Source organism: Xenopus laevis, chromosome 7L, assembly GCF_017654675.1.
Source record: "Xenopus laevis strain J_2021 chromosome 7L, Xenopus_laevis_v10.1, whole genome shotgun sequence".
Taxonomy (NCBI): domain Eukaryota; kingdom Metazoa; phylum Chordata; class Amphibia; order Anura; family Pipidae; genus Xenopus; species Xenopus laevis.
The window spans coordinates 11,978,485-12,006,032 of NC_054383.1; the positions used below are offsets into that span (position 1 = coordinate 11,978,485).

General features: G+C 40.0%; 1 protein-coding gene across 2 annotated transcripts in view; it reads left to right on the forward strand.

Annotated features, from left to right (window-relative positions):
* The window catches only part of LOC108696083 (AT-rich interactive domain-containing protein 5B), a 236,798-nt gene that overhangs the window by 26,739 nt on the left and 182,511 nt on the right, over positions 1-27,548 (forward strand). The gene's annotated exons all lie outside the window — the stretch shown is intronic.

Sequence of the window (27,548 nt, forward strand, 5' to 3'; positions counted from 1 at the left end):
TTGATCCCAACTGAGATATAATTAATCCTTATTGGAAACAAATCCAGCCTATTGGGTTTATTTAACGTTTAAATGGTTTTCCAGTAGACTTAAGGTACAGTATGAAGTTATGGATCGATCCGTTATCCGGGTTATCTAATTATAATGGAGTCTAAGGGAGACAGCTTTCTGTAATTTGGAGCTTTATGGATAATGGGTTCTGAAAGCAGGCTAGAAAGTGGAAATCATATGTTTGCACAAAAGATAAGTTTTGCTTTTGCAGTTGTGTGTGTTTTCTTCATTATTATTATGTAAATAAAGCTTTCTGCATAGAATGAATCATCTTAGCCATTAGTCTGAATGTAGGTTAGATAAAATGAGTTTCTTTCTTGATTTTACAGAATCTGAGCATTATGCAAATTGAAACTGATTTTTGTTCACCCACCGGGGCTAACATGTGGCTGCTTCATGCAAAGTAAAAGGCACGCTCTCGCACTTCAGTCATGTTCTAGAATTAAGAATTATGTGGATTCTGAAGAATGAAAAAGCTATTCTTCATCGGTGGCAGTCCATGTTCTTATAATAGATACACATGGCTTTTTTTTTTTGTCCCAGAGACTAAAGTCCTCCTGGTCTTGTTCATTCTAAGCGGCAGATTTATTGTGGTTCGAATGGGAAATTCGAAATTTTCAATTTGTTTTTTTTTACATAAATAACCTCCCATTCGAGTTGTGAGCACATTCAAATTTATTGGAGTAAAAAAAAACTACCATCAATTCGAAATTCGACCTTTGATAAATGTGCCCCTAATTGTGGAAAAAGAACGTTGTAAATGTTGACTTTTGTATTTATTTGTGGTTATCTGCAGTAAAATGATGGATTTATATGACAGACTTCGTTAATCTCAGAAAGTGGCCTTATCTCGACAGGGTTGGAACAAGAATATGTGTGGCCCAGTGTGAGTGACGTAAGAGTAAATTACTGTACATTTCGTTTGTTTCAGTGCCCATTGTCGTTCCATCCATTCCAGGGGTGTAACTACAGAGAAAGCAGATCATGCGGCTGCAGGGGGCCCAGGAGGTTTTGGGGCCCCATGAGACCCTAATTGATTTACAATTTCAACAAATATTGGTTTAACGGTTCAACCTCTATTTTGGGGGCCTGAAAAATAATTTGCTGTAGGGCCCAGTAATATCTAGTTACGCCACTGATCCATTCCATTCCTGCAGTAAATGGTATTTCCCGTTATTTATCAATACATTTTCCTGAAAAATTCCAATTCAGGAAAAAACACCATAAAAATCGTGAACATTGTCAGAAAATTTGAATCTTACTAATTTTTCGAGTTTTCCTCCCAATACCTCATTTTTTTTGGATTTATGCCTGAAAACCTCGAAATCTTCGGATTTTTACATGAATCCTGGCGCAGATCAGGATATCTTCAGGACTTCTCCCATTAACTTATATACAACCTCGCAAGGTCAGAGATGCTGGATTTTCAGATTCTGTTTTTTTCATCTTTTGGGTATAAAAAAATCCCAAAAAAATCTTTTTTTTTTTCACAAAAAAATTCAGATTTTGTAGTAACAAAAACGTGAATGTTTTTAGTTTTTGGCATGCGGACTTAACCCTAAGGTGTTCAACAATATGCCATTTGGAATGATTTACTCATCTTGCAAACGTTAAACCCCAGCCAACCACAACAATATTTTTATTCGCCCCTCTCAGTCTTCGTTAAAAAAAAATGATTCTGTTTTCTCAGTGCCGATCAGAGCCCAGTTGTGTGCGTACTAATGTGCTATGGGGACACAATGTGTTTTTGTGTTGTGATTATGACGGTATTTAGCATGTGCAAAGCAAAACACCGACTGTTTGATGCTACAAACAAAACTTTCAAACATACACAGTGATGACTGTTATGATATGAAAACGATCAACCTATCTAATCAGGCGTCAGCCTATCTCTACTCTTAATATTATTTCTTATTAGGATCAGGGCACACAGGCAGATTCAGGGATATTAGTCACCTGGCGACAAATCTCCTCTTCTTCAGGACGCCGGCGGGATGGCACTTGGAGCGATTCGTTTGCCGAAGTTGCCCAAAGTTGGCAGACTTAGGAAAACATAGTAACGTAGTAAGTTAGGTTGAAAAAAGACACGCATCAAGTTCAACCTTTTGAAGCCTCTCCAATTTGCCTCAGAGGGGAAAATTTCCTTCCTGACTCCAAAATGGCATTCGGACTAGTCCCAATTGCCATTTTGGAGTCAGGAGGGAAAACAAATCGTACCGGGTGCCATCCGGCCGGCCATTTACATTCTAGCTGGCTGGAAGGCAGGGGAGGCAGTTCGGAGAGATTAGTCACCAAGAAGAAGTGGAGATTTGTCGCCGGGCGACTAATCTCCCCAAATCTGCCTGTGTGCCCTGACCCTTAAGCTTTATGTAGTTTATCTGGGTTTGGGGTGGAATTAGGGTTGGACTGAGCCAGCAGGGCACTGGGCAAAAAACTTTATGGGCCCAGCCGACCCAAGACCGCAGCCCTCCCTCTTACTGGGATCTGCAGGCCCCCACAACCCCCTGCTGGCTGGGATCTGCAGGCCACCACACCATCCCCATTGGCTGAAATTAACAGGTCCAAATCGGAGAGAGGAGGTACTCGATGGGGTGTTAGGGGGGTAGGAGTTTGCAAAGCGGATGAAGGTGGTGGGTCCTTAAGATGGCAGCCCCGGTGGGCCCCGAACCCCCAGTTCGACATGGGGTGGAATTTCTTCAGAAGTAGAGTTTCTCATATATCTCGTCTGACAACTTGAACTTTAAACTCATAGGATTGTTTTGGCATCAGCGTGGTTTTATGTACAAGTTATTGCGTTGATAAAAATGTAAGACTTGTTTGTTTACCTAGAACTCTATGGGGAAACGGCGTTCCTGTATTTTGGACAATGAGTTTTACCAGATCTCAGTTTCATCTCTGTCTATAGAAGATTTATTGCAATGCCTAGAATTTCAGTAAAAATTCTGAACAATTTCTTCCCATAGCTGTGCCCTTGATGCTTTAAAAAAAAAAAAACCCAGCTACCGTCTGCATTCACATACCATTCATACTTCACACTTGACGAAAGCTGCGAGTACTGTTCTGTTACATCCTTTTAATTTATGGGCTGTGGCTCTGCTAAGTTTTAAACTGTAATGATTTGTTATATAAAGTTTAAAACCACACGCCATAATGTAAAAATGTATAAACCCAATCCTGCAAGTTTAGGTCTGCGTTTTATTTCTTTTCTTTTTTTATACCAGGGGTCATAAAATGTTATCTGAAAGGACAAGTATCATGTATAACAGTTCATAGATATCTTAACAGAATGTGTAATATAATCTGAACTCATTGTACCTTTTATTTACAATAATCTGTGGATGTATTTATTAACATTACTATTAGTTGTTTTCTGTTGTCACATCCTATGACTCTCAAACACGCACTCCTGCACCCTAACGCGCACTCCTGCACCCTAACGCGCACTCCTGCACCCTAACGCGCACTCCTGCACCCTAACGCGCACTCCTGCACCCTAACGCGCACTCCTGCACCCTAACGCGCACTCCTGCACCCTAACGCGCACTCCTGCACCCTAACGCGCACTCCTGCACCCTAACACTAACTGTTGTGCAGGCTGGCCCAAAACCAGCAAGACCCACTGGTTAAACCCGGTTTGGGCCGGCTACCACAAAAAATCTTCGGCTTGCGGCTGCAGGCTGCCGTTTCCTGAATTTATAGATGTGCCTGCCCCACCCCTTTCATGACATCACCGCGGGCGTGGGTCTATAAATAGAGGGGATGGAGCAGGCCGGGCTGGGTTTGGGTTGGCACTGGGCTGATTAGGGTCGGGGGTGGGTTGAGGGAAACCTGTGGGGCACACATAATAAATTTCAAGATCACAGTTTTTAAAGGGGTTTTCACCTTTACGTTTGATGTAGAGGGTTATATTCTGAGACAATTTGCAATTGGTCTTCATTTTTTATTATTTGTGGTTTTTGAGTTATTTAGCTTTTTATTCAGCAGTTCTCCAGTTTGTAATTTCAGCAATCTGGTTGCATTGATTTGAAAAAGAGACTGGAATATGAATAAGTAATAAAAAGCAATAACAATACATTTTTGTAGCCTCACAGAGCATTTGTTGTTGAGATTGGGTCAGTGACCCCCATTTGAAAGCTGGAAAGAATCAGAAGAAGGCAAATCATTAAAAAAGCTTAAATACACTAAGGGCCACATTTACTAAGCTCGAGTGAAGGTTTAGAATGAAAAAAACTTTGAATTTCAAAGTATTTTTTTTGGGTACTTTGACCACCGAATAGGCTACTACGACCTTCGACTTCGATTTATAACTAAAAATCGTTCGACTATTCGACCATTCGATAGTCGAAGTACTGTCTCTTTAAAAAATACTTTGACTACATACTTCGGTAGTTTAAACCTACCGAGGTACAATCTTAGCCTATTGGGACCCCAGTACTTTTCTAACCTTTTTTTGATCGTAGAAAAATCCTTCGATCGATTGCTTAAAATTGTTCGAATCGTTGGGATCAAAGGATTTTATCCTATTCTACTTCGATCGATTTGCACTAAATCCTTCGATATTCGAATTAGAAGGATTTAAATTCGAGGGTTTATTAACCCTCGATATTCGACCCTTGATAAATGTGCCCCTAAGACTCATTTATAAACAGTGGACAAATCCACCCCTGTGCAGAAACCCAAAGCGACCAATCAGAGATGACCTTTTTTCAGCCAGATGCAGATAGAACAATAAAAGTAACCATCTCATTGGTTACCATTTGTTACTGCCCCAGTGCTGATTTGTCCACTGTTTATAAATAATGCCCAGGCTCTTATTGCTGTGCCGCAAGTTTTATAGCTATATCCTTAGGGTAAGGACACACTGGACGATTTGTCGCCAATGTTTTTAAAAAGCAAATCGCGGCGACATATCGCTCGTTTTGTCTCTGAACAAAACCAAATGAAAGACGCCAGCTCCTGTGCCCACAGCGCGTTTGTGAATCGCCTGTAGCTCCAAAACGCACTGAGACCCTTTTCCGAGCGATTTATCAGAAATAGCATGTACTTAGAAAAGCACTGAAATCTCCTAGACACGCACACACATACAGATAAGTAGCAGCAATTGTATTCAAATTACAATGCGAACGCAATGACGCAAGAACATAAAGACGCCAGGTTACAGCGGGAAGCACAAACCGTTTCCGTTTTGGGTGGAGCACGTACCGCACAGAGTTATGGGATACAAATCGCTCTGTGCCAATAGTCGCTCTGAATCGTCTGTTCAAAAAAGACGATCGTCTTGTCGCCGCGATTTACTTTTGTAAAACGTTGGCGACAAATTGTCCAGTGTGTCCCTACCCTTAGGTGTGATGTTTCAGCCTATGCTTGTGTAGTATTCTATGTGATCTCTGTCTTATACAGTGTGATATTTCCAGGCTTTTATGTGGGCTGATATTAGATACTTACTAATGTGCTGGAATAGGGGTGACGACAAAACAAAACAGCTTTGCAAACCAGAGCTAATGGGGGTGTGAAAAGCAACATCTCTAAAGCTGTCAAGACACCGGTACAAATTTGTGTTAAAAGCAGAACTCCACCCAAAACCTTTTTTTGCGTAATAAAATGAAACATGCATATTGGAAAAAAGTTGATTGGAATTAGTGATGGGCGAATTTGTGGCGTTTAGCTTCACTGAAAAACTCGCGAAACATTGCCGGCGTCTCGTTTTTGATGCCGGCGTCCATTTTTTTTGTCGTTTTCGAAAATGCGCCGACGTCCATTTTTTTTTTTTTTGAAGATGGCGAATAAATTTGCCCATCACTAATTGGAATGAGATTTTCTAATTTTCTTAAAGGGGTGGTTCACATTTAAGTTAACTTTTTATATGTTCAAGAATGGCTAATTATAAGCAACTTTTCAACTGGCCTTTATTTTTTATTTTTTATAGTTTTTTTTCCCCAACTATTTTGACTCTTTTTTTGTTGTCTTAAAAAGAACAATACCTATTTATTACGATGCCCCTGTATGTGACATTGTCAGGGTAATAAAGTGATGTTTTCGGTGATATTGCCTGGGTGCCGACGATGGATATAAATTAGGGATGCACCGAATCCAGGATTCGGTCGGAATTCGGCCAGGATTCGGCCTTTCTCAGCAGGATTTGGATTCGGCCGAATCCTTCTGCCTGGCCGAATCCGAATCCTAATTTGCATAGGCAAATTAGGGGCGGGGAGGGAAATCATGTGACTTCTTGTCAGAAAACAAGGAAGTAAAAAATGTTTTCCCCTTCCCACCCCTAATTTGCATATGCAAATAGGGTTCAGATTCGGTGCGGTATTTGGGCGAATCTTTCACGAAGGATTCGGGGGTTCGGCCGAATCCAAAATAGTGGCTTCGGTGCATCCCTAATATAAATACAGGTATGGGGATCCAGAAAGTTCCTAATTATGGAAAGACCATCTCCCATAGACTTTTTATCCAAATAATCAAATTTTTTTCAATGATTTCCTTTTTTCTCTGTAATAATAAAACAGTAGCTTGTACTTGATCCCAACTAAGATTTAATTAATCCTTATTGGAGGCAAAATTGGTTTTATTTAATGTTTACATGGTTTTCTAGTAGATTTAAGGTATTAAGATCAAAATTAGAGAAAGATCCCTTATCCGGAAATCTCAAACCAAAGAGAGAAGCCACATTTCCTGCCTTGCACGGAGGAGTTTGTGAATACGTTTGTGACACACAACTTGAACACAACTTGCACTGTGTACATGTAAATATAAAAATAACCAAGGCTGTGTGATCTGCTGTAGGTGCCTTTATAGACTGAAGACCGATACCTTTTCTACTGGAACCCAATTTGTTTGTACATATATAGACGCTTTATTCCAGTTATTCCACGGACTCGCAATGCATAACGTGAAGCTTTTGGTTGTTGGGAGTTCTCTTTCGATTGTCAACACTAAATCGCCCACTCTGGCTCTCCTCGTAAAAAGCCTATTCTGTTTGAAAGGGATTCGGGAACATAAGAGTTTTTCCTGCGTGTGAATAAATGGTTTATTTGTTCTTTTGCTATCGTCTAACCCTGTCGCTTGTAAAGTGAATTCATATATGCATTTAGATAGCATCATTTGCAAGAGTCGGAGAACAATACGGCTTTTATTGTTTCTCCTTGTTGAAATGAGAAGGCGCTGCCAATAAAAATACAGATTATTATTATCCTACCCGTTGAGTACATCCAGCAGGAGAGAGCCCAAATTATTAAGCTGGTTGCCAAGTGACATCAGTTTTAGAAGAAATTATGATGTTTATTGACTCGGTTCCTAAAGACGTCCCTGGTCTAGTAGCAAAATAAAGGCACAATTGGTAAAACTTGAAAATATGAAAAAAAAAGTTTAATTCCCATGCAATTTTATTTATTGTGCCCACAGTCAAAGAGCATTCAAGATTGGCCTATGAATGGCTACCTCAGGCCAGACCTTTGCATGACTCTGTTACTCTTAACCAACAGAATTACTTTGAAAAGCAGTTTTGTTGTGATTAGGATTTGCCCAAGACGCCCTATATACTTTGTTGGGGGTCATCAGTCAAACTGGCTTTTCATTTTGGTTTTTAATTTGGTACAGCTGGGGTTATTTATTAAAGTCTGAATGGTAAAAACTCAAAAAAATGTAGTTTTATTACTATAAAATTAAAAATTTTAGTGAAAAACTAGAATTTTTTCAAGTTTGATTATACCCCAAGGCTGCAAAAATTCAGAATCTGAAAATACTCCCTCTTCAACCTGTCGAGGTCCTGTAGAAGTTTACCGCCGATTTCATGAAAAATTCGGATTTTACGTAAAAAAAAGTTGTGGTTTTCGTTGATCCGTTGATTTTTTTGTGTGTTTTATGTTAAACCATGGATTCTTGTTTGGTCGGATTTTTGTTTATTAATTAATCACAAAAATTCGAGGGATGCATCGAATCCACTATTTTGGATTCAGCCGAATCCCCGAATCCTATGCGAAATCCCCGAATCCTACGCGAAAGATTTGGCCGAATACTGGACCAAATCGCTGAATTGCATATGCAAATTAGGGGTGGGAAGGGGAAAAAATTTTTCTTTCCTTGTTTTGTGACAAAAAGTCACGCAGCTTCCCTCCCCGACCCTAATTTGTAAAAGCAATTGTGGATTCAGTTCGGCCGGGCAGAAGGATTCGGCCAAATCCCAATCCTGCTGAAAAAGGTCGAATCCTGAACCGAATCCTGGATTTGGTGCATCCCTAAGTAAATAACCCCCTTGTTGTCTAAGCTCTGTTTACCCTTTAGTTTCTGGCTGTCACTAGCAATGCTTCTTTGCTTCTATCAGTATTAGTTGATTGGCTGAAAGCTTTACGGTTTTTATGATCGTAACAAGTATATGCTAGTTTCGTTTTTTATGTGATGTGGTTGAACACTGTCAATATATAGTGAATAAAGTACCCCCTCTTGTAAAATATAAGGATATTATAAGTTACTGAGGAGTTTCATGACCATATAAAAACATGAGGCCGAAGGTAACTTCTAATATCCTCATATTTTGCAACTGGGGGTACTTTATTTATTATAATACACAAGTTTTAGGGAGTCATGTGACAGAAATGACATCAGAACTCACCGTTTATAACTGATGACATCAGAACTCACCGTTTATAAGGATATAATTTACAAGATATTCATGACTCTTGTGTATTATAAAGGTATTTTTATCTGTTATACAGAAACCCGTTATCCAGAGAGCTCCAAATTACAGGAAAGCCATCTCCCATAGACACCATTTTAAACAAATCTAATTTATTTTTCTGTAATAAGGACACAGTAGCTTGTACTTTATCCGAATTAAGATACAATTAATCATTATTGGAGGCAAAACAGTCCTACTGGGTTCAATTAATATTTAAATGTTTTTTTAGTAGACTTAAGGTATGGAGATCCAAATTGGGGAAAGATGTCTTATCTGGAAAATTCCAGTTCCCGAGCATTCTGGATATCAGATCTTATACCTGAGCCATGAATATCTTCTAAATGGTGCTTTGAGTTCCATGAATGATTCCATAAGTTGAGTTATAATCGTTGGTGATTTAATTTGTGTCACACGACTCACTGAAATTTGTTATTCTATAGGAATTAATTCACACCCTAACAGGGTCAGACTGGCGTGAAGGCGCCTCGGCGCTCCTAAATCAATAGGTTCCGCGTGCATGCGCAGATGGCGCTGCACGCTGCCTGAAATAAAACATTTTTTTTCCCTGAATCTGATTGGGAGAGGGGACTGTCCCGGCGGGGGCCCATTAAGGGTCGGGGCCCACCGGGTTTTTTCCCGGTGTCCCGCCTGGCCAGTCCGACACTGCACCCTATTGTAAAATAAATATTAGATAGGTCCAAGGAGTTCCATGACCAGATAAGGGCTCAATCCCTTTATGCAGATCGTGGATATTCAAGGGGACTTCTAATATGGTCGTATTTTACAACTGGGGGTACAATAATCATGTTTTAGAGAGTCATATGATACAAATTACATCACTAAGCATCAGTTATAACTGATGACATCACCAAGTATGGTTTATAAGAATAGATTTTACTGGATATTCCTGGCTCTTGTGTATTATACTAGGGATGCACCAAATCCAGAATTCAGTTTGGGATTCGGCCAGGATTCGTCATTTTCAGCAGGATTTGGATTGGGACGAATCCTTCTTCCTGGGCCGAACCGAATCCTAATTTGCGTGACTTTTTGTCACAAAATGTGCTCTAGAAACCATGCTTTGATTTGAATAAAAGGCTGGAATATGTATAGGAGAGGACCTTACTAGAAAGATGAGCAATAAACAGTAGCAGTAATAATAAGTGTGTAGCCTAACAGGGCATTTGTTTTTATATGGGGTCAGCGACGCCCATCTGAAAGATGGAAAAAGTCAGAAGAAAAAGGCAAATAATTATAAAATCAAAAATAAATAATGGAAACCAATGGAAAAGTTGCTTAGAACTGGCCAGTCTATTACATACTAAAACATTACTTAAAGGTGAACTACCCCTTTAAGGGCAGAGACACACAAATATTCTGAGAGATTTAGTCGCTGTCGACTAATCTCCCCGAAAAGCCTTCCTGCCAGTTAGAATCAAAATTACAGGCGGGATGGCACTTGGAGCACTTAGTTTTCCAAAGTTTCCTCATGAGGCAGCATCCGGCGACTTCGGAAAACGATTAAATCTCCCAGAATCTTCGCGCGTGTCTCTGCCTTCTAAAAAAAATGGTTTAAATATTAATTAAACCTAATAGGATTGTTTTGCCTCCAATAAGGATTAATTATATCTTAATTGGAATTAAGTACAAGCTACTGTTTTATTATTACAGAGAAAAAGGAAATCATTTTAAAAAATTTCAATTATTTGATTAAAATGGATTCTATGGGAGATGGCTTTTCTGTAATTCGGAGCTTTCTGGATAACGGGTTTCTGGATAACTGATCCCATACCTGTATTACTCGTATGACTTTTGAATGTATTCTGTGCTAAATAACAATGCGCCAGGTTTAGTTGCGACATTATACATTCCTTGTAAGAGGAACAGCAGTACAGTTAAGGTTCCGCTTGTTGAGGAAACCTAAAGCCAAGAGAGTTTGACATTAAGCCAAGCTGCTTTCAAGTATTATAAATGATATGACATTTCAGAAAACAATCACGTTTGTACCTGGATTCATACTTTGAATATTCAACCTTTTATTCTGTATAAACTGGATGCAAGTCATCACTTTGTATTACATTATGCGGGAAAGGGTTGAAGTCCACTCTCCGTTATCGACGGGTCATATATATATATATATATATATGATATGTTTTTTTAAATGACTAGAGATTGATAAGAAGCTAAAGGCTGTTGGATAAAAATGTTGTATATGGAAAGTGGAAGTGATAAGAAAACGAAGGCAGAAATCAAAACATGTCCACAGAACGTCTCAAATAAACAGACTCGTGAAAACTGGATTATTTGGCAAAAAATTTAAATTAGAGCGCTCTGTCTGTATGCAATACCGCAGGCACATGGAACAAGGTGCATTCATGAATATGTTGTTTGTTTTTCCATATGGTTTTGAGTTTGCATCGAGCTTCAACCTCTGAGGAACAAAATCGAGAAGATTTTTGAGCATATCTCCTCTGGTCCCCATCCACAACCCATTTCCTTTCTTCTGAGGCTACAGCTCCCCAAAAAACAGTAGTGGGTTTGCCATTATGGCCTCCATTTCCTCCGAAACTTCATATATACTTAATTGATTCCTAATAAGTGACCCATTTGTTCTTCAGGGTCAGGCACACCGGCAGATTCGGAGAGATTGTCGCCGGCGACAAATCTCCTTTTCTTCAGGGCGACTAATCTCCCCCCGAACTGCCTTCCCACCGGCTAAAATGTAAATCGCCGGCAGGAAGGCACTCAGAACGATTCGTATTCCGAAGTCGCCCAAAGTTGCCTCACGAGGAAACTTCGGGCGACTTCGGAAAACTAATTGCTATGAGTGCCATCCTGCATCGATTTACATTTTAGCCGGCGGGGAGGCAGTTTGGGGAGATAAGTTGCCCCGAAGAAAAGGAGACTTGTCACTGGGCGACTAATCTCCCCAAATCTGCCTGTGTGCCCTGACCCTTAGGGTTAGTTCACACGAGGAGATTTTGTCGCCTGGCGACTAATCGCCTCGTCTTCTGAGCGACAATCTCCCCAAACTGCCTCAGCGTGTTTTCCCATAGGCTATAATGAAAAGTCGCCTGCGCTAAAGCACACGCGGCAATGCATTTTCCATAGTCGCCCGAAGTTGCCACACGGAGGCAGTTCGGGCAGATTGTTGCTCAGAAGACGAGGCGATTAGTCGCCAGATGACAAAATCTCCCCGAATCTCCTCATCGCCTCGTCTTCTGAGCGACAATCTCCCCGAACTGCCTCAGCGTGTTTTCCTATAGGCTATAATGAAAAGTCGCCTGCGCTAAAGCACGCGCGGCAATGCATTTTCCATAGTCGCCCGAAGTTGCCTCACGGAGGCAGTTCGGGGAGATTGTCGCTCAGAAGACGAGGCGATTAGTCGCCAGGCGACAAAATCTCCCCGAATCTCCTCGTGTGAACTAACCCTTAAAGTCTTTTTTTATCCTTTTATCCAGGAATTAGGTTGGAAGCTTCACTGGGACCGTAGCTGATGTAAATGATTGACTAGTCTGTAATAAGCAGTGTTATATGTTGGTGCTATAAATAATAACAATATCTTTATTGGCTGTGTGCAAATAGACTTCTCAATAGACCTTGAGCGATAACATACAGAGAGGACACCAGAAAATGAGACTTTGGAAAACCAAACATACGTACTCATAGTTATCCCATTAAGCTTGAGCTCTGAGGTTTGCAAATTTCATTGATAATAACTAGATATATTGCTCATAACTAGATATATTGCTCATTTGAAACTAAAATGACAATCTTTAATGTGAATTATGTATCAGTGGAAGACAAATTGGTTATGTCTCATGTCTCAAAAGCCTATTGACCCTCCTCCTGTTTAAATTGCAATTTATACTCTTGACATTAACTAATATATCACGTGAATGCCTTCAGTCGTTATAGGATAATGGTAGCTACTCGGCAGTTCATCATCATTTTCTGTTTAGTGTATAGTATTGTACCGTCCCAAGATTTCCCAATGCAAATCCAAACAAATGCAAGTTCCTCCATCTGTAATCACAGATGCCAAAGTATTTGCATTGCCAGCATTACTAAAGCTCTTAACTATAGAAATACAAAATAGTAATGGATAGATACATATATTTCCATGCAGTGCATAACAGGCAAATATGCCACCTCTCAGAACGAAAAGGGCTGTATGTGCAGGGCCTCCTTCAGAAATGAAGGTCCCCACTCACCCCCAAGCCCCACCCCATATCTTGCCCCCCCCCAAAGTTGTTGATGCCTGGGCCCCCCACTAGTTATTTTAAAGCCACTGGTGGCCAGGACCCTTCAAGTTAAGAAAAAAAAGGCAGTTCGGGGAGATTAGTCGCCCGAAGAAGAGGCGATTTGTCGGCAGGTGACTAAATCTCCCCAAATCTTCACGTTTGTCTCTGTCCTTAGAAAATATAAATGATTTACATCAAAATAATTGCTTGATTACTTCAAAGAAGATCTGAGAAGCCTTCACAGATATCAGGGAATGTCCTCCAAGGAACATAGGCTAGGTTATCCTTTGTAGGAACACATCCCCTGCTTTAGGTGGACAGACTTGAGTCATGGACCCCAAAACAGGTTGAGCTTTCTATGCAGTGGTTGGGGTTATTGTGATGGTTGTGTCTGGGCTAGTTATGGCCTGTACAAACCATTGGCATGGCCTAAAATGTCCTAAATATTTTAGGACTTTCAGTGAGTGGACCATTTGTTGGTTTAATTTGCATTTTGATTTGTGCATTTTCTCAGAAGAAAACAAACTATTGCACATTTCGAGTGTCGATACAGTGAACGTACCTAGTGCTTTACATACGATGCAGAAAAGTTCTTGTTGAATCAGGCGACGACAAAATCTCCCATTTTACAGATGTTGCTCGACTGCTTTTACATTTCACTTTAGAGCGTTGTTTACCAAGAAATGAAATTAAATCTCAGCTTTAGAGAGAAAAAATGAATTATGACACAGATGAAGCTGTTTGCTTTGCTTTCACAATTTCTTTTGAAATTCGATAATGTAAAGCCCGATTTAAGAAGTTTTCTTATCAGTTGCTGAAGCCGACTTAGTGCTTACTAGTTTCTTTAGGTTAAAGCAACAGTTATAAATGTCAAGCTATTGGCAATATTTTTTACAAGAGGGCCCCAAGGCAGTGCTGGCCACAACATGAAAAAAAAGTAAATTAAGGATATCCAACCAGTCAATGAGCATTTCCAAGACCTCCCTAACAGGATGTAATGAGTGAAGATCTTCAATTTTGAACAAAGATCTTTTTTGTTTAATGAGGGGGTTTGTAGAGAGCCAAGTCAATAGGCTTTTAATACAGCCCTACATATACCATCAGGCCCGCCATCAGTGGGGCACAGGGGGTACAACTGTACCGGGCCTGTCCTCCCTTGCTAGCACCAAAGCTGTGCCACCTCTTTGGAAGTCCTGAACCGAAGAAAAGCCAAAGTCACGGAAAGAGTCGAACTGGCGAAGTACCAACGCAGTGAAAAGAGTTAAACTTGAAGTCCTGAAGTCACGAAAAGAACCAAAGTCACGAAAAGAGCCGAAGTTGAAGTCCTGAAGCCACGAGTTCAGTTCTACTGAACACCAATGTGTGTTTTTATTATTTTTTTAAAGCTCTAGCCACCAATGCATTATTTTTATACTTTACAGGCCCCTGCCACCACCCTCGATGTTTTGGTTAGTAAAGAGGTTAAAGTGTGCCCAGCTTCGTTCTTTGGGTTTATCAAAAGCAACTTGTTCTAAGTCCTTGCCTCATTTTAGACCCCTTTAGTCTAATGCAGGGATCCCCAACCTTTAGAACCCGTGAGCAACATTCAGAAGTAAAAGTTGGGGAGCAACACAAGCATGAAAAATGTTGCTGGGCTGCCAAATAAGGGCTGTGATTGGCCATTTTGTAGCCCTTATGTGAATTGTCAACCTACATGAGGCTCTGTTTGGCACTGCACCTGGTTTTTATGCACCAAAACTTGCCTCCAAGCAACATCCAAGGGGTCGGAGAGCAACATGTTGCTCACGAGCCAGGGCCGGAACTAGGGGTAGGCAGAAGAGGCATTTGCCTAGGGCGCAAAGGCACAGGGGCGCCAGGCATGTACCTCTTCTGACGCCTTCCCCTAGCTTGGACCGCTATGTTCATTAGCTGTGGCCACACTTCTATGTAATTTACGCATGCGCACTCTCGCATTTTCGGCGCATGCGCACTCGCGCGGTTTCTGTGCATGCGCACTCACGTGTCATTGCCTTCTGCGCATGTGCAAGCGGCGGGGGTGAAGTATTGGCCGGGTTGCCTAGGGCGCCTAGGGCACTGTCACGAGCTACTGGTTGGGGATCACTGGTCTAATGTATTCTTATATAGACTGATACAAATTGGACATAGTTGTGCGAAAAGAGAAGTTATTCCTGTTTAACAGTCTGGACAAACATTTGTGCTTTTTTAAGTGGATCCACGCTGTGTAACTGTGCTGTGAATTTGAAATATGAAACAAAAATAATAGGCTCTTTAGCTAATAACCGTTAAGAGAATCATTTTCAGGAATTTAAAATCCAGTTTATGCCTGATCCTTCACTGAACTGTTTTACTGGCTGTTTAAATGTGGGTTTGTAGGACAATGTGCATATGCTAGCTATATGATGGGCCTGTTCCAGTTGTAATTTTTTACTTTATTATAATGGGACATTTAATCAAAATGGGAAATTTGATCGTAGCTGTTCAGCTCAGCTTGTCATGTCTTTACATTTCTGGCTGCCAGTAAATTGAGGGCTTCTAGACTATTGGTCGTGGGAAAGATTGTTAGTAGAGAAAACAAAGAGCGGATTCGTCAGATATACAGGTAGAAATAAAATCATTCTACCTCTATCTGATGATTCAGCATTAACATTTTGTGCTAATAAAAAATTCTCATTGGCAAGATGAAATCCAAGGCTTTTGCCGTTATCGGTCGACTCGTATCACACTGAATATCACCTTAAAGGAGAACCAAACCCCTTTTTATTAAAATCCCCTACCCTACATAGACCTCCATCCCTGCTCCCCCCAGCCTAGGTTTTACCCTGGGTAAATACCCTAACTCTTTACTTACCCCTCGTTGCAGATTCAAGGCATCGAAATTCACGGGCGCCATCTTCTTCTCTTCAGTAATCTTTGGGTCTTATTCCGGCAATTTCTGTCACTTTTGGCACATGTGCAGTTGTTCAGGACCGGCAACTGCAAATGCATTGACACAGCACTCTCTTCCAGAAGATTACCGAAGAGAAGAAGATGGCGCCCGTGAACTCTCATGCCCTGAATCTGCAACGAGGGGAAAATAAAGAGTTAGGCTGCGGGAGAGCAGGGAAGGGGGATCTATGTAGGGTAGGAGATTTTAATAAAAAGGGTTTGGTTCTCCTTTAAAGTGGTATTTCACCTACAGTTAACTTTTAGTATGTTATAAAGTGTTCAATTCTAACCAACTTTTTGATTGGTCTTCATTATTTATTTTTTTATAGTTTTTTTTTTAATGATTTGCCTTTTTCTTTTAACTCATTTCAGCTTTCAAATGGGGGTCAATGACCCCATCTAAAAACAAAGCTCTGTAAGGCTACAAATTTATTGTTATTGATACCTTTTTATTATAAATTTTTTTATGCAGGCCTCTCCTATTCATATTTTGGTCTCTTACTCAAATCAATGTATGGTTGCTAGGCTAATTTGGACCCTAGCTGAGGGGGGATGTTTCAGAAACCAGACTGCTTAAACAGCAATATGGAGAGCTGTTGATTAAAAAGCTAAATAACTAAAAAAAAAAAAAACCATTATCTCAATATAACCCTTTACTTAGTTGCAGATTCAGTGCATCAGAGTTCACGGGCGCCATCTTCTTTTCTATGGTAATCTTCATGAAGTAGTCGATGTATCAGCGCAAATGCGCATGCGCTAAAAGTAATGGAAATTGCCAAAGCTCCGGAACATTACCGAAGAGAAGAAAATGTCGCCCATGAACTCTGCTGCGCTGAATCTGCAACGAGGAGTAAGTAAAGATTTAGGGGCATTTACCCAGGGTAGCGTCTAGGCTGGGGGGGAGCAGGGAGGGAGGTCTATGTAGGGTAGCGGGAAGGGGATTTTAATATAAAGGGTTTGGTTCTCATTTTACTCCTGCTATCCAAAATCCACACAGTTGCCAACAGCGCTCTTTTCAGAGTAAAGGTCAACTGAGAATGATACCTTTACATTACAGTACAACAGGTGGAACGAGGTGAAATCAATAAAGATATTATTTGTAAATGCCTTGAAATAGTTTAAGAATTTCATTTTTTTTTCTCAAGGCACCGAGAGCTGCCCATATTTGTTGTTTTCACACTTTTAAACAGAATCTGAGTGTGACTATTAATGTAATTGAATACCAAGTTGTGTGTGCTAAAAATATTCGCTTATAGCTACTTGTCTGTTCTGATATCCATTTTATTTGAAAGGGAAATATCCTCTTATATTTAGACTCCTCCTGATGAGCTGCTGTAGGGGTCGGAATGTGACCCCCTGGAGATCATAGATATGTTGACTGCATTTTAGCCATTAGTGCAGATATATGTCATTGAAATAGAGACATGATTATTTAGATTAAGTACCACACTAATAGTAAGTGATGCACTCCAAGTAGTAGGTGTCGATTGCAGAGTAACATTCACCATAATGCGTGTGTCATACTTTTGACAGACTACCCGGTGATGATGAGTGATATTTTTTTTCCCGCACCAGGCATGAATTCACAGTGAAATTGTGTTCCACCATTGACGATTTATTTTTGTGAAATGCCCATTGACTGTAATGCAGTCAGACTGTAATTAATTTTCTTGCTAATCGGGACATATTCGCTCATCACTAATCGGCAACTAGGGATGATAAATTTTAATACTCTATAAATCCATCCCTTCCCTTCCCTCACCACCTATAAATCCCTCCTCTTCCCCATCTTTATACCACCCAATTCTCCTTAAAACAACAGACCTGAATACCCGTCCTTTCCCGTTCCTTCCCCCGTCCCCCAGGTGATGACATTGCTGCCCCGAAGGCCAATATAATGCAGGACAAACAACCCTAGCCTTAAGGTGACCATATACTATTAGATCTGCTCGTTTGGCAAAGTTGCCAAACAAGCAGATCTTTGGCTGGGCGATATCGTGTGAATCCAAACGTTCAGATTACAATGCTGTGAATGGGCGCCGACGGGTCACAGGACAGCATCAACTAGCCGTTGTGGTCCTGGATCGCAGAAAAAAACAAACTTGCCCGATCGATATCTGCCCAATTTTTGGCCTGATTGATCGGGAGGACCAGTCGGGAGCCCCCACACACGGGCAGATAAACTGCAGAATCGGTTTAAAGGGCCAATATCAGCAGCTTTAATCTGCCCGTGTATGGCCACCTTTACTCGAGGCTGGATTTAATCTAAGGGGGCCCAGAGGCCGATTTCCTCCGTCGCTCCCTAGCACCCACCTGCCCAGAGGATTGCGCGCATGTTCATTCTTAATTTCTACTGGAGCCTCTCTGGAATTAAGGAAATGACTCGTGCGTCTGGGACGGCATGCCTCCCCTTTATTTATGCTGCCCTAGGCACGGGCCTTTGTGGCCTTGCTGCAAATCCCGCCTGGTTGTACTTATATGGCTTATAATAGATTTGCCCTATAGTTGCTTGCGATTAATACAGATTTATGGAACTAATGAGGTCCAAAAGTACAGCTACAGTAGGCAGGTGCTATACAAACTATGGCCACCTTTCCATTGTGTCACTTGTTTGGGTCAACAGCCCGACCTGTGGCTCCTCTTCAGTCCATCATTTGCTGGTGCCCCATGGCAGATATGGTGCACTGGTAGATGCCTGACCCCTAACCAGTCAGTATCCCTTGTACATGGATATTGGTTGGTATCATCACGCCACCATACACAAACTGCCCAGTTTTAGGTCAAGTACTCTTGTTCTGTCTGACCTACAATTCTTCTACATAACAATAACTGTGATAGATGTATCCTTGTAGTGCAAGCTACAATATAATATGACACTAAATGAGAAGATAACAGAGTAATCGATATTGATCTACAGTTGGAATCACTAGTGTTATCTGTTGATATAAACCTCCCTATCCTACCGATACATCTATAAGCAAGCCGGGGTATGGCATGCAGCAATTGTTGGTTAAGTAAAAGTAAATTGTCTGTGAGCTTTACATGGTCGCTAAACTGAGCCAGAACTGAGTGAACAAATTACATGTTCTCTCTTGGATTCAGTCACCCAGATACGCTTGAAAATAGCAAGGCTTCGATGTTCATTTTTAACTTGCATAAGATCTTCCAGTTTGGTGATCACTGCTGAAAAATGTTCTGTTCTTCTGCTCCGACATCTGGTAGTTAAAAATAAACGCTGCCCTCTCCACTTCATATCTGGTGTGTTTCGCTTAGGAAATCGGGAAACATGGAGCATTTTTCTCAAGTGTTTTTTGTGGGCGATTACCTCACTGCTTTATTTCATTTTTAGTACAAAAGCCTAAATCAATATTTGCGTCCAAGACAAGAAGAAAATGTCTCTAAACAGGGGGGGGGATGTTCTTATGAGTCAGAGCCTGAAGAATTCATATTGAGTTTATTTCTGTAAAGATCAGCAAGGCATTCGTCATCTCATCATGACCGGTTGCATTTGCTTCTAAATGGACCTAGAAGTCTTCATTTACCATGAAACTGTTGTGGGTGCTCAACGTAAATCAGATGGACTCTTACAACTTTCAATTTGAGGTTTTAATTGGGATGCGTGGCAGTTTTGGTGTGCAACTAGCATTTTTGTGTTTAGTTATGATTCTGATGACGCTACAATGTTCTGGGATCGCTAATCAGTTTCCGAAATAGCCCCTCTCTTGTAACACTAATTATTTTTACAGTGTGTATACAAACAAAGGTGATTAGCTTGTATGATAAGTGTGCTTATTTCAATATATATATATATATATTGCCATGGTTATGAATGCAAGACCACAACTGTATTGGTGATATTTAATACAAAGGTCAAGTCAGGGCTATGAAAATCCACATTTGCCATGGTACTTAAAGTTTATACAGGTATGGGACCTTTTATCCAGAATGCTCGGGACCTGAGGTTTTCTGGATAATGGGTCCATAAATTATCCATACCTTAAAGGGTATCTGTCATCCAGACATGAAAAGCTGTATAATAAAAGTTCTTTTCAAATTAACCATAAAACCCCAATTCTTTTTTCGTATATAAAACATCCATACCTGTTATACTTATATAAAAATCTGTATAATTTATTGCCTGCCCCCAGGGTCGGCTGGGCCCCCACCGGCCCAGACCTGCTCCCCCAGAAAAGAAAGTAAAGGCTGTGGCGCATCTTCTGTGCGTGCATGCGCATCACGTCTTGTGCTTGCGCATGTGCGGTGCATTCACGGAGGGCAGGGGGCTGGAGGTCAGGAGGAGGCCCCGAGGACTGCTTGGAGGGAGGCCCTGCGACAGCAGCCTCGTTGGGCCCCAGGCCTTCAGTCTGACCCTACCTGCCCCTCCTCTATGCCTTAAAGTAGAAACAAACTCGTACTAGAAAAAAACCCTACCCCCCTACCCTGCAAGACCAACCTCCCTCCTCCCCCACAGCCTAACCGCCCCCCCACGGGCAAATGCCCCTAATTTTTACTTACCCCCTGCGTGCAGATCTGGCCTCGGGAGTTCACTGGCACCATCTTCTTTTTTCGGTCTTCTTCAGAATCTGAGTTGAGTTTGGCGCACGCGCAGTTGGAGTAATTTTCTGGTCCCAAACAACTGCGCATGCGCCGAAACTCTGCTCAGATTCCGAAGAAGACCGAAAAAAGAAGATGGTGCCAGTGAACTCCCGAGGCCAGATCTGCACGGAGGGGTAAGTAAAAGGGGCATTTGCCCGGGGTGCAGTTAGGCTGTGGGGGAGGAGGGAGCTTGGTCTACGCAGGGTAGGGTTTTTTTCTAGTACGAGTTTGCTTCTCCTTTAACATTAACTAAACCCAATAGGATTGATTTGCATCCAATTAGGGTTTATTATATCTTAATTGGGATCAAGTACAAGGTAACTAGTGATGGGCGAATTAATTCGGCAGGCGCGGATTTGCAGTGAATTTTTGCGATTTGCCATCCGCAAATGTTTTCTCGAAACTGCTGCAAAAATTCGACAAATTTGCCGCAACAAAAAAATTGTTGCTTGTCAAAATTGCCTCGCGCATAAAAATTCCCGCGCGTCAATTATTCAGATGCATTTGGACAAAACAGTCGTGCGTATAAAAATTTACTTGTTGCTCATGTTAAAATTGTTGCGCTTCAAAATAATTTTGACGCCTTTTGACTTCAGTGCGTTACGCTAATTTTTCATCCTTCCACTAATGTTTTCGCCATTTCGAAAAAAAATTCTGCGAAACGGGACAGATTCGCCCATCACTAGGTAACGTTTCATTATTACAGAGAAAAAGGAAGTAATTTAAAAAAAAAATATTAATTATTTGATAGTGGTCATCATCTGGATAATGTTTTCACATACTAAAACTTTTATCAAAGACTTTTTGATTTGCAACATTTGAACTATTCTGGAAAAGAACCAAGGTTGACTTAATTTGAATCCATTGCTTATCTAAGGGGGACAAACCACATCAATAAAAATTAGTTTCCTCCTAACTATAAAGCTGTAAAATAAAAAAATATTTATAAATATGATTGGCTGTAAATTGGCATGGCATATGTTTTCCCCTCTCGTAAGCACTGTTGTATTTATAATGGCGTTTTTAGATCTTGAAAGCCTTTGTTGGGTTTTACACGTGTTACAGTAGAATTAAGTGTTATGGATGGCAGGCATTATAAAGTGCATTTTGAGAATTGATTCAGATCAAGTCAAACAAAGATAAATTGCTCTTCCAAACATAAAAAAAAAAAAAAATTGAAATACAATTTCATAACAGTCGTTGCAAAATTGAATATTGACAGATATGAAATTTGTTTAATGACGCAATTTTAAAAAAATCAAACCAGTTTAAAAAAAAATAAAAAAAATATTTCTTACTACCACTTTTACATTTGGGATCTGCTTGCAATTCAATAAGTCCGTTGCCGCTTTCATTTCAGATATAATTGCTCTGCTTTATTCAATTGTTTACTTCACATTAGAATTTTCGGCTGCAACACTGGAGTCTCCGAACCTTGACATATGAAAGTAAAAGTATTTTTAAATAAAGAAGTCTTGGAGAAGGTGGTTGTTGTGTCTGGCCTCCGGGTCAATGTTTTTTCAAGCTCCTCGAAGACCTGAAAATGCCTTTGTTCTCAGAGTTTGCGAATGTTTCTGAGAAACAAGGTCAGATGCCACTCACTTCTGTGTGGAGACAGGAGGAAAAAGGTTGTGATAATAACGTAGTTCTGCAAAGGAATATTAAAGAGGGGGTTGTTTAAATGTGTCAAGAATAAATTATTATTTATTAATTATTATTAATAAATTATTTGTCCGAATAAACCCAGTTGATTGCAACAGAGGATGTGTCTTTTATCCACAGGAAGTAAATTTTTGCATAAAATTCACTTAAACTTTAATTTTATAAACAGCGAAACCTCAGTTTTACATATTTTCATTTTACACCTTTTTTTTTTTTTGTGGTCCAACCAAATGCATTTCCCTAATTTTATATTTTCTCAAATTTTACACCATTTTTTTTCTGATCCTCTAAAAAACACAAACTGGAGATTCTACTCAACGTCACATTTACACAATGCCACCTAAATATGTGTCACCTTTTAATTTCATGCCTATACAGGTATGGGGTCACTTATCTGGAAACCTGTTATCCAGAAAGCTCCGACTTACTAAATGACCATCTCCCACAGAGTCCATTCTTTGCAAATACAGGTATCGGACCTGTTATCCAGAATGCTCGAGTCCTGGGGTTTCCCGGATAACATCTTTCCGTAATTTGGAATATAGAAATCATGTAAATATTAAATAAACCCAATAGGCTGATTTTACTTCCAATAAGGGTTAATTATATCTTAGTTGGGATCAAGTACAAGCTACTGTTTTATTATTATAGAGAAAAAGGAAATCATTTTTAAAAGAATGTAATTATTTGAGTAAAATGGAGTCTATGGGAGACGGCCTTTCTGTAATTCAGAGCTTTCTGGATAACAGGTTTCCAGATAACTTTTAAGAATTATTTCCTTTTTTCCCTGTAATACTAAAACAGTACCTTGTACTTGATGAAAACTAAGCTGATTGAATCCATATTAGGGATGCACCGAATCCACTATTTTGGATTCAGCTGAATCCTTCGGGAAACATTTGTCTGAACACCGAACCGAATCCTAATTTGCATATGTGGGAAGGGGGAAAAAATTGACTTTCTTGTTTTGTGACAAAAAGTCACACGATTTCCCTCCCCACCCTAATTTGCATATGCAAATTAGGATTTGGTTCGGCCGGGCAGAGGGATTCGTCCAAACCCGAATCCAGCTGAAAAAGGCTGAATCCTGAACCAGATCTTGAATTCGGTGCATCCCTAATCCATATTGGTGCCAAAACTGTCCTATTGAGTTTATTTAATGTTTAAATGAAATAAGCAGATGTAAGGTGGCCATAGACGCACCGATAATATTGTACAAAGAAAATTTTCTTACAATATTTGGTGTGTGTATGGTGGGAGATGAGCTGATCGTTATCTGCAGAAGACTTGGATAATGGTCAGCTCGTCGATCAGTCTGGCTGGAAAATATTGATCGTTTGCCTTTCAAGGCACCCAAACATCGGTCATTGTTAGGACCAGATTTGAGGAGGCGGCATAATTTTAGGGGGCGCTTGCTGCCCAACCACACCCACATTGGTTCAGAAATACTGGGGATGAACAGGAGATACGATTTTTTAAATCTCCCGTGTGCCAATCCCCATTGCTCCAGTCCCGATGATGAAAATTTGAGCAAATCAAAAAAGAGGGGATGGGGCGATGAACAACAGCGGGCCAAGGGGTGCCCTTTATGTAAATCCAGCCCTGTTAGTGCTGAATCGTCAGATACGGGTAGAATTCTATTGTTTCAGCTCTACGCGTGCGTAGTGAAATGATCAATCGTAGAAAGATATTTTCTAGGAAAGATCGTAATTGTAAAGTCTGTGGCCACCTTTAAGGTATAGGAACCCAGATTATGGAAAGACCCCTTATCCGGAACCCCCCCTCCCCCTGGTCCCAAGCATTTTTGATAACTGATCCTATACCTGTACTTCCAAAATTTGCAAAAGTTTGTCAGGCTAACTCGGTCAAATATATAAAACGCATGGGGTAAACGTAAATTTGATGACAAGAGGAGCGCTAAGAAGTCAATGGAAAAGCAAATTGGTTCTTTCCCACCCTTGACTCTTCTAGGTTCTACTAGCGCTCAAATTGTCTCGTTCATTTCAGAACCAAGATACTAGGGTTAGACCAATTGAAAAATGTAAATCGTGCCGCGATTGTAAACAAAATACTGTTGCATTCAGTTGGCTGGAGTCACGGGACTGTTTCTTGTTCTACTAGTTGACTTCATGTCATTTGAGATTTTGACATTGTTGTTTTCAAGGGCTTGAGAGAAGTATTTTCCCATTGTGTCAGTGACTCAGCAGACAATGACTGATACAATATGAGTTGTTTCATTAGCAATGAGCATTTTGGCTAACATCGCACTTCTCTTTGGAACAAGAGCAAATAAAGTTCTCTTTATAAAGAAGTACCATTACGGTTTTGAAACAGGCTATTAACTCTCTACAGTCACACATTTGGCAGTGCAGGTATGGGACCTGTTATCCAGAAAGCTCGGGACCTGGGGTTTAACGGATAACGGATCTTTACGTAATTTGGATCTTCAAACCTCTATGATGTAGAGAGTGATAATCTGAGACAATTTGCAATTGGTTTTCATTTTTTATTATTTGTGGTTTTCGATTTATTTAGCTTTTTATTCAGCAGCTCTTCAATTTGCATCTTAACTGGTAACTAGGGTCCAAATTACCCTAGCAACCATGCATTGATTTGAATAAGAGCTTGGAATATGAGGAGAGGGCTGATGAGTAATAAAAAGTAACAATAGCAAAACATTTGTAGCCTGACAGAGCATTTGTCTTTTTAGAAGGGGTCAGCGACGCCCACTTGAAAACTGCAAAGTGAAAGAGTCGGAAGAAAAAGGCAAATAACTATTAAAAAAAATAAATAATGAAAACCAATTGAAAAGTTGCTTAGAATTGGCCATTCTATAACATAATAAAAGTTACCTTAAAGGTGAACCATTTCTTTAAGTCCACAATAAAATAATGTAACATGAAATAAAGCCAATAGGCTTTGCTTCCAATAAGGATTAATTATATCTTAGTTGGGATCAAGTACAAGCGACTGTTTTATTATTACACAGAAAAAGGAAATCATTTTTATAAAATTGGATTATTTGGATAAAAATGGAGTCTATGGGGCAAATTCACTAAACGCCGAAGCGCCTAACGCTAGCGTGAATTCGCTAACGAACGCTGGCGTAGATTCGCTAGTGTTACTTTGCACCCTTACGCCTGGCAAATTTGCGCAACGGACGTAACTACGCAAATTCACTAACACAAGAATGATTCTGAACGCTACTTTTTACGCCAGACTTCCTTCGCCACCTCAGACCAGGCGAAGTGCAATAGAGTAGATAGGGATTGCTTCAAAAAAAGTTATAAATTTTTCTAAGTCCCAAAAAACGCCATTTTTTTGGGGCTCCCCTCCTTCCCCCCTACATTTCCTAACTCATGGCAACTTAACTATACAGTGGGCACATGTGTAGGGCAAAATAAAAATTTTATTTGCTGTTTTGAAATTTTCCCAGGCTTGTGTAGTGCTGCTACGAATACTTCCATTGTAACTTGAATTTGGCGCCGTATGCAAATTAACCATTGCTAGCGCAACCTTAAGCTATCCCTGAGCGCAACTTCGGATTTTAGTGAATTTGCGTAGCGCTGGCGAAAATACACCTGACGAAGTGCGGCCAAGCGGACACTGGCGCAACTACGAAGCTTAGTGAATTTGCCCCTATGGGAGATGGCCTTTCCGTAATTTGGAGCTTTCTGGATAACGGGTTTCTGGATAATGAATCCCATGCCTGTACAGGTGCAGGACCTGTAATCAAGAAAGCTGGGGTTTCTGTAATTCGGATCTCCATACCTTAAATTTACTAAACAATTATTTAAACCTAAAATGTTTTGCCTGCAGTAAGGATTAATTATATATTAGTTGGGATCAAGTACAAGGTAACATTTTATTACAGGGGAAAAAGGAAATAATTAAAAAAAAAATGTTTAATTATTTGTTCAAAATGGAGTCTATGGGAGATGGCCATCCCGTAATTTGGAGCTTTATGAATAACTGGTTACAGATAATTGGTCCCATACCCGTATTTGTCTTAATTATCCTACTAAATTGCATGTGTCAAAGCCATTATCCAGAGCAACCAATCAGAAATTTGTTCCAATCAGAGTGAAATCTGTTTTTTTTTTTTTTGTGAATTCCAACTGAATATTGGGCTAGCTAGCTATGTTCTTGGACTATTTATCATTCATTAACCTACTATGCATTAAACCTCCAGTTTTTTTTTATGAATATAGTTATGTGATACTATGGGAAATTAATGACGGTGATGTGATCCAGCTTATCTGTTTTATATTAGGGATGCACCAAATCCAGGATTCGGTTCGGGATTCGGCCTTTTTCAGCAGGATTTGCATATGCAAATTAGTGACTTTGTCACAAAACAAGGAAGTAAAAAATGTTTTCCCTTTCCCACCCCTAATTTCCATATGCAAATTAGGAGTCGGATTTGGTTCGGTATTTGGACAAATCTTTCTCGAAGAATTTGTGCGTTCGGCCGAATCCAAAATTGTGGATTTGGTGCATCCCTATTTTATATACTTCATGAATTCTATTGTTAAAAATAAAATACAATTTTTTTTTTTATTCTGTTTAGGGATGCACCGAATCCAGGATTCGGTTGGTATTCGGCCAAGATTCGGCCTTTTTCAGCAGGATTCGGATTTGGCCGAATCCTTCTGCCTGGCCGAACCGAATCATAATTTGCATATTTGCATATGCAATATTAGGGGTGGGAAGGAAATTGCGTGACTTTTGGACACAAAACAAGGAAGTAAATTGTTTTTCCCCTTCCCACCCGTAATTTGCATATGCAAATTAGGGTTCGGATTAGGTTCGGTATTCAGCCGAATTTTTCACAAAGGATTCGGGGGTTCGGCCAAATCCAAAATAGTGGATTCGGTGCATCCCTAATTCTGTTATAAATATTAATATTAACGATAATTGTGATAATTTATTTGTATTATATTCTCATTATGCTGATCAGGCATAATGATAATTTAAAAAAATAATAATACACAAATGCAATAATTATTATAATAATATAATTATTGCAATTATATGTTTTACAAATATTTTAATAGACTACTTAAGTTTATATATTTTTTGTTCATGAAGGTAAATTCATGCACATTTTTACGCATTTCAACATAAATTCCAGTTTCTGCTGGAAATACTGCATGTAACTTTTTTTTTCTATGTATAAAATTCGGTTTAAGATGCATAATTTAAGACCTATTGACCCCAACCCATGCACTAAACAAGCAATGGCAGGAAATGGAATGTTAGACGGTTATAAATATAAGGCTATTTTGTAGATGACTTCATAACATAATATAGTCTTTGCATGGATACTGAACTAAATATACTGAAGTTGGATCCTTGTTGTAGTTTCCAGTCTATTTATGGGAAATTAG